Source organism: Megascapheus bottae, chromosome 33 (genome assembly GCF_031878675.1).
Source record: "Megascapheus bottae isolate mThoBot1 chromosome 33, mThoBot2.hap1, whole genome shotgun sequence".
Classification (NCBI taxonomy): Eukaryota; Metazoa; Chordata; class Mammalia; order Rodentia; family Geomyidae; genus Megascapheus; species Megascapheus bottae.
The window spans coordinates 6,577,128-6,589,858 of record NC_143541.1 but is presented as its reverse complement, the minus strand read 5'-3'; the positions used below and the strand labels follow the sequence as shown (position 1 = coordinate 6,589,858).

General features: G+C 42.3%; 1 protein-coding gene across 1 annotated transcript in view; it reads right to left on the bottom strand.

The window, feature by feature from the left end:
* The window catches only part of Atg7 (autophagy related 7), a 154,752-nt gene that overhangs the window by 55,342 nt on the left and 86,679 nt on the right, over positions 1-12,731 (bottom strand). The window lies entirely within an intron of this gene.

Genomic DNA, 12,731 nt, shown 5'->3' with positions numbered 1-12,731 from the left:
ACTTTCATAGTAAACTCAGGTTAAACTTTTGGCTTCTGTCATTCGTAATCAGGGCTTAGATGGCTATACTCTGTGTGTGTGCGTGCGTGTTACTAAAAGTGCTTCCTTCCTTCCTTCCTTCCTTCCTTCCTTCCTTCCTTCCTTCCTTCCTTCCTTCTTCCCTCCCTCCCTCCCTTCCTTTCTTTTTTTTTCCTGCTAGTCCTGGGATTCACTTTTTGCTCAAGGTTAGTGTTCTGCACTTGATTCACAGTGCCACTTCTGGCTTTTTCCATGTATGTGGTATCCAAGAATCGAATCCAGGGTTTTGTGCGTGCTAGGCGAGCACTCTACCACTAAGGCCACCCTCCTGGCCCCTAAAAATGGTTTCTATGACGATCAACCAAGCAAGGTTAATTAGACATATTTCTGAAAAGTACAAGGTATTTTGATGGGTATTGATCACACGTGATGTGGTTGTACGGGAGAGATGGGCACCAGAAAGTACTACTGGCTGATTTATAGAGACCAGAAAGCACATAGAGGTAGATGGAGTGGTTTGATGTCCTCTCACTGCACCTGGCCCCAGCCCCAACAACCATCAACACATGGCCATCCAGGCGCACAGATTACTCACTGTCCATCACAGCTCCGGGACACAGTAGTCCCTCCCCCCCAAAGGAGTCAGGCAAGCCCCTGGCAGTGGGGACACCAAGGTCAGAGGTTCGCAAGCTCAGCCATGGCAGACGTGTGCTCTGCCAAAACACTGTCACCTGCCACGTGCTCATTTCTCTCAAGGATCATTTATGGCCTTTCCTCTTTTGTCTTTTTAAATTTTATTATTATTATTATTATTATTATTATTATTATTATTATTTGGCGTGTATGCACGTTCTGAGGCTGGAACACAGAGTCTGGGTGCTTCCTCAAGATTCTGTGCTCAAGGCTAGCGTTCTACCACTTGAGCTACAGCTCCACTTTTGGCTTTTTGGTGGTTAACTGGAGATAAAAGTCTCACAGATTTTCCTGTCCAGGTTGGCTTCAAACCACAATCCTCAAATCTCAGCCTCCTGAGTAGCTAGGATTGCAGGTGTGAGCTACAGGTGCCCAGCTCATTTATACCTTTTTAACACTGTTCTTGAGTGTGTGAACAACAACCCTAATAGTGCTATAAGTAATCCATTAAAAAGTTCTTTGAATGCTGACACCGTTTCTTCTGAGGACTCAAAGAATTTTATCCTTTGTCACGTCACATTTACAAAACAGATTACACGTTTTTCTATGGGGAAATAATCCTCTGGAAGCTTAATTCATGGTACCGACTAGGAGATGATCAAGACCATGTAGACAGGCCCCGAGGACTTCCTCGGCCATTACCACAGTGACTTCGGAAGGGCTTTAGTGATCTCTAATCCAAAGGACTCAGGCTTTCTAGTGCAGGTGTGGTCTAAACATCAGTTATTTGTTTAAAAAAAAATCTGAGTCAATGCTGATAGGCAGCCAGGGTTGAGAATCACTGTTCTAACCAGGCCAGTACTTCTATTTAGCAAATAAGACACAGAGGCCAAAGAGAGGGGAATCTGGCCAAGTCCAGCAGCTCCTCCGGATCAGAGCAGGCCGTGGTTTTCAAGGGAACAGCTAAGTCATTCTATTGTACTTTCTTTTATCGAGGATTGCAGAAGTAGAACATACAAGGAGTTTTAGAGAGATAAGCCATCAAGTAAGAGGGATCCAAACAAGCAATAATCATAGATGTTTAATCTCCTTGGTAATCAAGAAAACGAAACCCAAACCTTAATGAGATAATGTTCTACACTTAACCGATTGACAAAAAAAATTAAATATGATGGTACCAAGATTCTGGCAAATATGAAAGTACAGAAACTTCCACCTACTGCTGGCAATCATTTAAACTGCTACAAATGCTTTGGAAGACAGTTGGTCATGATTTACTCAAGTTGAAGATTTGTGTTTTTTATGACCTAACAATTCTGGTCCCAGGTGAATAATCTAGAACACATGTTGTCAATGGGACTAATATTATCCCCACCAGACAAAGGAGCAAGCACTGGGGTTTGGTGGGTAAAAAATACCTTAGATATTACAGTGCTTGGTACCCTCACACCCCCTCAAGACCAACCCTACCAAATAAAATCCTGTTGTTTAGTATTACTCCTAGAGTTTCAGTATTCTAGAGAATCAGGGAGTCTTTAAGAGAAATGGGACTCACACCTGTGAGAGATACATACAGAAGAGCATTAGCAGGCACTGTGGTGATGACCACTGTGGTCCGGCCACAAACGGGAGACCACGGTTTTCTAATTATGGAACGCTACCTACACAGAGAAGGTTCGGCTCCAAACTGTGCACAATGTGAATGTGGGACATGGGAGACCAGATACAGGTTAATTCCATTTGTAAAAGTTCAAGGTCAGGCAAGTGCAAGTATGAGGTGGAGGGGCACACAGACTGCAGATGAGAAGAGAAGCAGGTGAAGAGCGGTCACAGGGCTGAGGCAGAGCAAAGCAGAAGCTGGGAAGGGCAAAGAGGCAGTTTTTTACTTGGGTGTTCAAAATATACTCATTAATTGAAATTATATATATGTTATTTGTGTATATGCATATGTATATGTATATAATGGGTGTTCAAAATATACTCATTAATTGAAATTATATATATGCTATTTGTATATATGTATATATGAGATTTGATGTTCATTCCGCATATATCATAGATCATTTGAAAATATTAAAATATAAAAGAAAAAATAAAGGAGGCAGATTTTCTTGATCTCCATCGTTTAACTTTTCCAAAATTAGTCTTAGAATTGAGTGCTTCCTTTGCGCACACATGGAAACACAGTGCTCCCTTAGTACTAGGTGCAGTAAGACATGGAGAGATGACAGAAAGGGGAGGATGTGTGGGTTAATGCTTTCATGGAAGGGACCCAAGCAGAGTCTCCCCTGAACAGGGATGGAGTAACGGCCAGAGGGGCCAAGTGGGGATTCTCCTAGAAGTCCATATACAGCTACTGCTTTGAGGGTAAGAATTTCAAAGATACATATATCCCCTTTGGAAATCCATGTTTGAGTAAAGCAGCTGCCACTGTTTCATATTTCAAGTCCCCCCTCCCTTTTCTGGTGCTGATCCCAGGCCTTGAACTCAGGACCTGAGTATTGTCCCCAAACTTTTGTGCAGCACCACTCGAGTCACAGCCCCACTTCCGGCCGGCTTTCTTGCCTGGGCGGGCTTTGAATTGTGACCCTCAAATTTCAGCCTCCTGAGTAGTGGGGATTAGGATGGGGGCCGGAGTGAAGTAATCGTTATCTGCGGTGGTCCCCTGGGTTTGGGACTCAGGCCTTGTGCTTGCCAAGCAAGTGCTACAATGCTTGATTTATACCCTCAGCCCCTTTTACTCCTGTTGTTGTCGTTGCTATTATTATTATTATTGAGGGATCTCGAGTTTTCCTCAGGCTGGCCTGAACCTCTCCACGTATCGGGGATACAGGTGCGTGCCACCATCCCCAGACTTTCATTGTTTGAGATAGTGGGTTTGTCTTATGAGCTTTTCCCCCAGACTGAGCCATGAACCTCCCAATTTCAATTTCCCCAAGTAGTTAGATTTACAGATGTGAGCCATCACGCCCAGTTTCAAAGGTTTTTGCACAGATGTTTTTTTGAAGCATTATGTATATTCATAAACTCTAACCAAACTCAAGTAATTTTTTTAAATAAACTCTTCTGCAACAAACCACCTGTTGTTAAATCTCTTTGACACTCCAATATCTGTTAAATACAAATTACTGTTGGAATGGCAAATGCTTGCTTAAAGTTCCAAGACACTTATGTTCAAAGGTCTATGATGTTATAGATCAAGAACTAGTTTTATTTAAAAACTGATAACAGATTTATATAACTAAAGATAATAAAAAATAATAAATGGATAACAAGTTTCCATTTGGTTCATTTATACTCAGCTTCTAGTAATGGCTGGATCTCACTTCTGAAGATTTCCAAGCACATTATACCTACCACCTCTGTCAGGGAGGTGTTAGCCTAGACTGCAGGTGGACTCAGGCAACAGGAGGACATACAACTAGTGGCCAGACCCTAGGAAATCCCCGAGTAGTCTACAGAAACCCATTCCATGCTCTGTCCACATGCCACGTTAGCTGGGGGCCTACCTGCTAAGGGCTGAAGCCAACTCCATTTATATCCCAGCCCAGCTATCTGGATACTGAAATCACAGTTCATTGTTAGAGTGGAGGAAAGGGGCCAGGGTGTGATTCAAGAGGAAGAGTGCTTTCCTAGCAAGAGGCCTGAGTCAAACCCCAGTAACACAAAACAAAACAAAAAAGTGAAGGGGTTAGAGCATAAATAAATAAACCAATAAATATTTAAGCACAAACTTGAACTAGTAATTGCTAAAATTTTGGTTCTGGACTGGCATTTTCAAACACCAATTTGATATTTACATCTGGAGTCAAACTAAAATAGCACAAGTATTTTATGTCTGTTGATTTTTATGAAAATGAAATATTTTGAAAAAATCTTCTACAAAGCCAAGTTTCTTTCTTTTTAATAAAACGCAGAATTAGGTAGGGACTCTTTCCAGCAGGATTAAGTTAGGATAAATACAAATATTTTAAGTTAGCAGCAAATTAAAACAAAACAAGTGGCTGGGGGTGTGGCTCAGTGGTGGAACACATGCTTGGCATGCCTGAGGTCCACAAGATCCAGCCCCAGGAGCAGAGCAACAACCCACCCACAGCCGTTTACCTATTTGCAACAGGGAATTCGATAGTTCTGTCTTACAACCATAAGATACACACAATTCTAGTTTAACACATTCTCACACATATCATATAGCATAATGAAAGCAAGCAATAGTCAGCTCTTAACTCCCATTTCCACTTCAGGAAAATGGAAATGCCAGAAAAAAAAAGTAAGTCCTCAGTTACCCTGTGGTGAGGACAGAGGTGGAATCACAAGCTCATCAGAGAGCAAAACCTGTTCAGGACCCACAGATTTCACTACAACCAGTATAAGTGTAGAAAGGCCATGATGCCCCACGGTGGGGCCGAACCAGCCAGCACTATTGGGAGACTCTCCAAACACAACGCATCTCAGGGCTCAGCCTCCCTTCCCTGTAAAAGGGTGTCATATCTAATTCTCTAAAAAAAAAAAAAAAAAAAAAAAAAAAAGAATTTATGGGGCTGGGAATTTGGCCTAGTGGTAGAGTGCTTGCCTAGCATGCATGAAGACCCAGGTTCGATTCCTTGGTGCCACATACATAGAAAAAAGCTGGAAGTGGTACTGTGGCTCAAGTGGTAGAGCTCTAGCCTTGAGAAAATCCAAGGACAGTGCTCAGGCCCTGAGTTCAAGCCCAGGACTGGCAAAAAAAATTTACTGTTGTTATAGATGGGATGTACAGAGGGATTACAATGACATGAGTCAGGTCAGTACATTTCCTTTCATACAGTGTCTTCTCTTCCCTCATTCTCTCCTAGTCCCTCCCTCCTGTCTCTAAGCCATGAGTTGAACAGTGTGCTTTCACCAGTGTCCAGTGAGCTTCACTACTGTACTTTTTTACCCTTTTCCCCTCCAGTTCTGTACCCTCTCCTTCCTCCCACTTTACCAAAGATATATACTTGACTATGCCATACATAAAGACAGAATTATCAAAAAATAAATTTAAAAAAGGAAGATGTCTTGTTCCCACATTTTGGAGTTCATCTTGAGATACACACACACACACGCATGCACGTATATACAAAGAGGGAGACAGACATCTATATATACACACATAAACATGCGTCTTTGCATTTCTCTCCTACGAGTATTCTCTTTTGGTCTCACTGTGTGTATCAAGAATCCTGTATAACTGATCATATTGCAGTATCTTTTAGATCTAATTTATGTACATTAGAGAATATGCACCAGTTGTCTCTCTGGGCTTGACTTACATCACTTTTTTTGTTCTAGTTCTATCCATTTTCCTGCATATGACAAGTTTATTCTCTTTAATGGCTGTGTAAAATTCCACAGTGTCTAGGTACCACTTTTTCTGGATCCACTCATCTATTGTAGAGCATCTAGTCTGTTTTCATGCCTTATGAACAGTGTGGCAAGGAACACGAAGTGCAGCTATCTTTAGCACAACCTGCCTTATGATGGTCAGGGTACACAGCGCTACTTAAGATGGATGTGGGCACCACAAGATCAGATCCCTAAAACTATCAGGTAACACAATCAGCTCCAGTCATTTTGCCTTTTGGGACGCCCTGCCCTGGGGATCTCACAGGCCCTTCTGGAGTCCCAGCGCTAATTCTTCTCCTCTACCCTGTGAGGTGAACCTCCAAGGACCAGGCTCTCCCTGAGCTGTCTTTGCACTGGACCCTCCTGAGCCTGCAGAAGTGACAGAACCCCATCGCCTTGGAGTCTCAGTCTCTGAATTCCTATGTTGCCTCCTCCAATTGTGTGGATTGTCCAGAAGTCTGGTCTCAAGATACATTCCGGCACCTTCCTCGTGCTTTTTGTGTGTGTGAGAACTATTAAACTAAAAGCTCTTGGAGAAGAAAATCCAGAAGTAGAGAGAAAGATATTAAAATCTGAGACCCCAATTGAGACCTAGCTCTTCAAAACACATGCTTCAGCTTACAAAAGCACTCAAAGCACTCTCACGTTGCCTGACCTCTTTGTGACCTCATTCTGTCCCCTCCCAAAAAGTACCCCAGGGATTTGGGGTGGTATTTGGCCAGTGGGCCTCTTCTCCACTGCCCCCAGCAATCACAGTACAAGGAAGAAGGACACAAGGCAAGCACAAGTGAGCGTTTAAAGCCGAGACACATCAAGACCTGAAAAGATCCTACAGTGCTAACAGCCTATGCCTGCCAGGCAGGGTGGGGCTACTCATACACTGCAGCTTATGAGAGAACAAGGCTGAGTTTTACGGAACACCCTCAGGTGTTACTGCTCTGCTTCTGTGGATGGTGTCCTCAAGCGTCTCTTTGAAAGCAGTATAGAAAATGGGGGAATGGCTTGTTGAATGAATCTTTTCAGTCATGGCTGGTGGACTGGTGTCCTGGGCACCAGGTCTGGAGAATGAAGTGAGTTATTAGGAGGGATTTGACTGTGCTGGTTTTGAATCAACCACTACGTGAAGCAGGAGAAATGCTCCTTTCTGACTCAAGTAGATGGAAATCTCAAAGGAAAGGATCCAGATAGAACGGATATCAGGGAACAGTTATAGAATGGAGAAAAGCAGCAGTATATTACCTATCAAGTGCAAGGAAGGCCCTGAGTTCAAATACCAGCCCACACCCCCCAATAAATAAATTTCTGAATTGTTATTCTGAAAAAAGATACACAAGAAGGCCATTATTTTGATATATTTTAAAACACTTTTGGTATTAAAAATTGACCAAGTTGGTAGTTTTGATCTAAAAAGGATTTCACAATGGTTGAAGCCTGTCATTTTTAATGAGGAAAAGGAGGTACAAAATGTTGAAGTTACTTATCCACTGTCAGTCACAGGACCCTGGCAGAGCCAAGACAACAGTTTAAGGAAGACTTGATTTCCATAGCTGTATCCACGCTGAATTGAGCATTTCCCTCCTCCGGCCCCCAGGCCTCCTCATGGATTTCACCATCGGGTCTTCTCTCTGGAGGGGCGGGGCACTCTGCCCAGACGCCACTGTCTGCTCTCCAACTGGACCCTTACCTAATAACAACTTATCTAAACATCACATCCCTGTAGATAACTCTGACAGCAAATAAAAGGGACACATTTTACAAAGTGAGTTCTGAATGAGAAACTGCCAAGCTTTATTTCAAGAGCCAGGCTCTGGTTTCCAACCTAAGAATCAAATGGCTTTCTGCCTGTGGTTTCTGCCTCTCCTCCCTTCACTTAGGAGAGAGGGCCAAGGCTGTGTCTTGAGGGATTGCTTCATAAGGAAAACTCAAGGCAGGGCACAGTCCCAGAATGGGCCAGGCGGGGTGGAAGGGGGCAGCAGAGAACTCTGGGAAATAAGCAGGTATGCATGGGCAGGCCTGGTCAGTCCCCAGAGCGAGGCGCTCTCATTGGAAATGGGCTTGAGTGCTGACATGGGCTTTCCCACAGCTTCCACTGGCCTCTAAAGGCATATTTGTCATCGGAGGCTCTTGATGAAGCTGTATATAAATATCTGACTGTTGTTAAATTCAAAACAAAAAAAATATTCCACAGAAACCAAATCAAAACCAGCTGTGAGGGGGAGAAGCCAAAAACTCAGTGTAAGTGCAAAAGGCCCGGCAGAAACCCTTGTTAATTGTGTTATTTACTTTGCTGTGTAGTAACTCACAGAGCCAGTGAAGTCATACTAGAGACAGTAATGTTTCTCACATGATTTTCCTGCCATGAGAGCAATGCACACTCTATATTTTAGAATTCAGAATTCCATAGGGCATGATTCAGAATCTGAACTTCAATGTAGGATCAACCTCTCTGCTCAGATCTGATCATTTCTGTCTGGCTGCATGTGATTTTACTATAACTAAGCTAAAGTGGGTTGGAAATTTTCCTTTTCAATAACTACTTTTTAAGCCTCAAATATGAAGACAGCATATTGTTGGCCAAAACTGAATGAAAATGCAAACCAGATTAAGAAGAATGCTGTACTGAACCCTGCCATCACAACCAGGTGTTGTAACATCAAATACTCTAAACAGTCTCAGCAAATGGACAGAACAACTTGAAATTAATTCTGGAATCAGGAAAATGTAAACTTTCAGAAAACTAGTATGGAATGTTCAGGAGTATCTGGGGTAATGGAACTTGGGACCTTCAATTTCTCAAGGATATTCCAACATGACTTCTTTTTTTTTTTGCCAGTCCTGGGCTTGAGCTCAGGGCCTGAGCACTGTCCTTGGACTTTCTCAAGGCTAGAGCTCTACCACTTGAGCCTCAGCACCACTTCCGGCTTTTTTCTATGTATGTGGTACCAAGGAATCGAACCCGGGTCTTCATGCATGCTAGGCAAGCACTTTAACCACTAGGTCAAACTCCTGGCCCCAACATGACTTCTTTTATTAACTTTTATGAGACAGTCTTTTCTCTTTAGTTAGCCTGAGTTTGAAAATATTTCGTATTTCTCATAGCAAATGTGGAACTCACAGACGGAACAAAATACATATATACAAACAGAAACTTACTTTAAGACTAAATCAGCTAAGGAGTGGTTTAGTGGTAGAGTGCTTGCCTAGCATGCATGAAGCCTTGAGTTCAATTCCTCAGCACCACATACACAGAAAAAGCCAGAAGTGGCTGTGGCTCGAGTGGTGGAGTGCTGACCTTGAGCAAAAGAAGATCAGGGACAGTGTCCAGGCCCTGAGTTCAAACCCTCAATGCCCCTTCCCCCCAAAAAAAACCCCCTAAATAATTTGCATATTTGATCTAGACTAAAGATCTTCTTCGACAAATTAATCATTTAAAGATATCAGGTGACCTCAGGCATCAGTGGCTCACGCTCAGGGGGAAGTGGAGCCGTGACTCAAGTGGGAAGGTACTAGCCTTGAGCAAAAAAAAGGCCTCTGTATGATTAATATCCCTCAGTTTGAAAAAACCTCTGGGCTACACCAGTTAGTCTCACTAAATCTGGATGGAACTGTTTTGGCTATACTTTATGGTCCATTCTTATGCTCTTCCTCCAAGAACCACGGAGCTTTCTCTGCCGGTTGGTCCAGCTTTTTACCAAGGAGCAACATTACAGGAAGAAGACTGCAGATGCTAAGGGATATGGGAAACTGAAATAGCAGCAAAGTGTTTTTAAGTTAAAAATAATCACCTTATTATAATGCGAGTGGCATAATGTTAAGTGAAAGATGCCATGCATGAGGTGTCACATAGGATATCGCTCCAGCTATGAGACATGTCCCTGGAGCAGGACAACTCCAAGTCAGAAGGCAGCTGAGTATCTGTGGGGGCTGGAGGAAAAGAAGTGGGCCACTTAGTGGAGATGAAGATTGTTTATGCTCTATACGTAGTGAGTGGTGATTAAGCACAACTCTATGTACACTGAACAACAACAACAACAAATCTAGAAATATACTTTAAAAAAGAATGGGAATCAGGTACCAGTGGCTCACACCTGCAGCTCTAGCTACTAGGGAGGTTAAATTAGAAGACTAAGGTTCCAAGCCAGCCTTGGAGAAAAGTTCAAAAAGCCCATTTCCAAAATAACCAACAACAAAAAAAATGCAGGTCTGGAGGCGTGGCTCAAGTGGTAGCCAGCCAGCAAAGCAAGCTTGAAGCCCTGTGAGTTAAAATCCAAGTATTACCATGTAAAAAGGGCAAAGTGAGGCATGTGAATTATAATTCAATAAAGCTGTTGTCTAGAATGCATCATCTGAATATCAGATTGCTCCTGATACTGAGTAGCACAAAAACAACTCAGCCTTCAGAGACCCTAAAACGTCTGTTCTCTTCCCAAGAGGCTTCCTCTGACATCCTTATCCCACTTCCCAGGCTTCTGCAGCTCTCTCAACACTTGATGTATAAATGAAACATTTTTAATGATACTAGAGGTTACTATTTATATCTTTACTTCCCAAAAGGCCATGAGCCTGTGAGTAGCACTGTCTCATTAACTTTGGATGCAATTATTAGCATAGTGCATGGAATAAAATTTGCAAAAGATCTTCAGTAATTAAAAAATAAAAATAGAGCTGGTTGCTGGTGGCTCAAAACTATAATCCTAGCTACTCAGGAGGTTGAAATGTAAGGATCATGATTCAAAGCCAGCCTGGTCAGGAAGACTCTAATCTCTTAATTAATCACCTAAATGCTAGAAGCGGAGCTGCTGGCTCAGGTGACAGAATGGCTAGCCTTGAGTGAAAAAAGCTCAGGGATTATACCCAGGCCTTGAGTTCAAGCCCCCTAGGCTGGAACAACAAAAAGAGCACTTGCTTTGTATGTCCAAAGCCCTGACCTCAACCTCTAGCTCTAGTACCTAAATCAAAAACAAAACAAAACAAAAAACCTGAAAAAAATACAGCTGTACAAGGTAGTACATACCTCTAGTCTCAGGTACTCGGGAGGCTGTTGCCAGAGGATTAAGAATTCAAGGCCAGTTTTGGGGAACTTGTTAAAGATTTTGTCATACAAGAAATAAAAGGGAGTAAGCTAACAAATACAGAGGGATAGGGATATTGTTCAGGGGCAGAATGTTTTCCTAGCACGCATAGGGGCCTGGATTTAATCCCCTATATTAAAACACCACACACACACACACACACACACACACACACACACATACACACACACACTCACTCACACACACCATTTTTTATAGTGATAGTTCAGTATGTAACTTTCTCATTGGATCTTTTGCAGTTCCAATATTGACTGATAAAAATAGCTAATACAATTTCATTATCTTATTAGGTTGCATATATCATAGAGAATTTTGTATTTTCATGAACATCTGCAAGTGCACTGGAAATCAAGTATATAAATCAAACCATCCTTTTACAGAGATACATGTACATTTTGGATATACGTATCTGTTCTGCCTACCAACATGCACGCATTTTTCGCAGCAATGGAAAGTGCCACAAGCTGGACAATGACTCTGTTGTTAGGTTCTCTGGTAAGTGCTGCATTTTGGGCCTTCTCTGAAAACAGCCCTATTAAAAGCTTTTGAAGGAAAACAATGACCCTTTTCTAAGATAGAGGTTACAAACCCAAGTGACTATAAGGGTCACCAACTGTAAAGCATCAAATATGTGAAGAATATCTCCCCACCCCACCAAGTATCTATAAGCAAGACACAAAAACCTTGTCTGTTTTAGGAAGGGCCTGGATCCTCATGCATGCTAAGCAAGTGCTCTGCCAAAGAGCTATGCCCCAGATAAGCATCAGAAAGTTTTATGTCTTTAAATATTGAATCTAGTATATTATTTATCTGCAAGATCTGACTATCTCTATTGAGGAATTCAGGCTGACCAGATCTGATCTTTCAAGTTGGAAATAGGGGGGGAAATTACGATGTTTAGATACTGGCTTTCTTCAAAACTTAACACATAGAACAGGCCAAAATTAAACAAAACAAAATCAAAGTAAAACCAAAAAACAGCCACAAGGTATATTTGGCTCATAGGCTTATGAACTGACCGTCTCTAATCTGAACTGGGATGTGTGACAGGATTATAAAACTGTAAGTGACAGTTAATGATTTAACAAGCAAACCCAAGCTTGTGGATTTCATGTCTCTGTACTCACTGCCTCTGTTGTCACTACTGCTCTCCTAAACTTCATCTTTTCTTTAGAATTGTCAACATGGAAATATAATCGCACCGGGCTTAATGAAGTACCCAGCCTATTATATTAACGAACAGCTGTTTTTGGAAAAGAGTTAGATACTGATCAATTGCAAGTTACAATTCTTTTCGTCAACTAAAGAAACATGTGTAAGTTATTTTGTATTGGATGGCAAAGCTCCATGGGTTGGCTCTTCGCATGCATGGCTGCACAGACCTGCAGTTACTTCTCCCATGCCATGGGTTGTAAGGCCACTGCTCAGAAGACTAACCAGCACTCATAGCCACACTACCTGGGCACCCAGTACAGTTGTGGAGAAACCTCAGAGGCACTCAAAGCTTCAAGTATGGAGAAGTGACTGTGTGGTTCTAACATTTGGCCAACCCCAGTTTAGCCTCTACGTTCAATATCCAGAAGATACAGAAGTGCGCTACACCTCAGTTCTAAGTCCAGCACT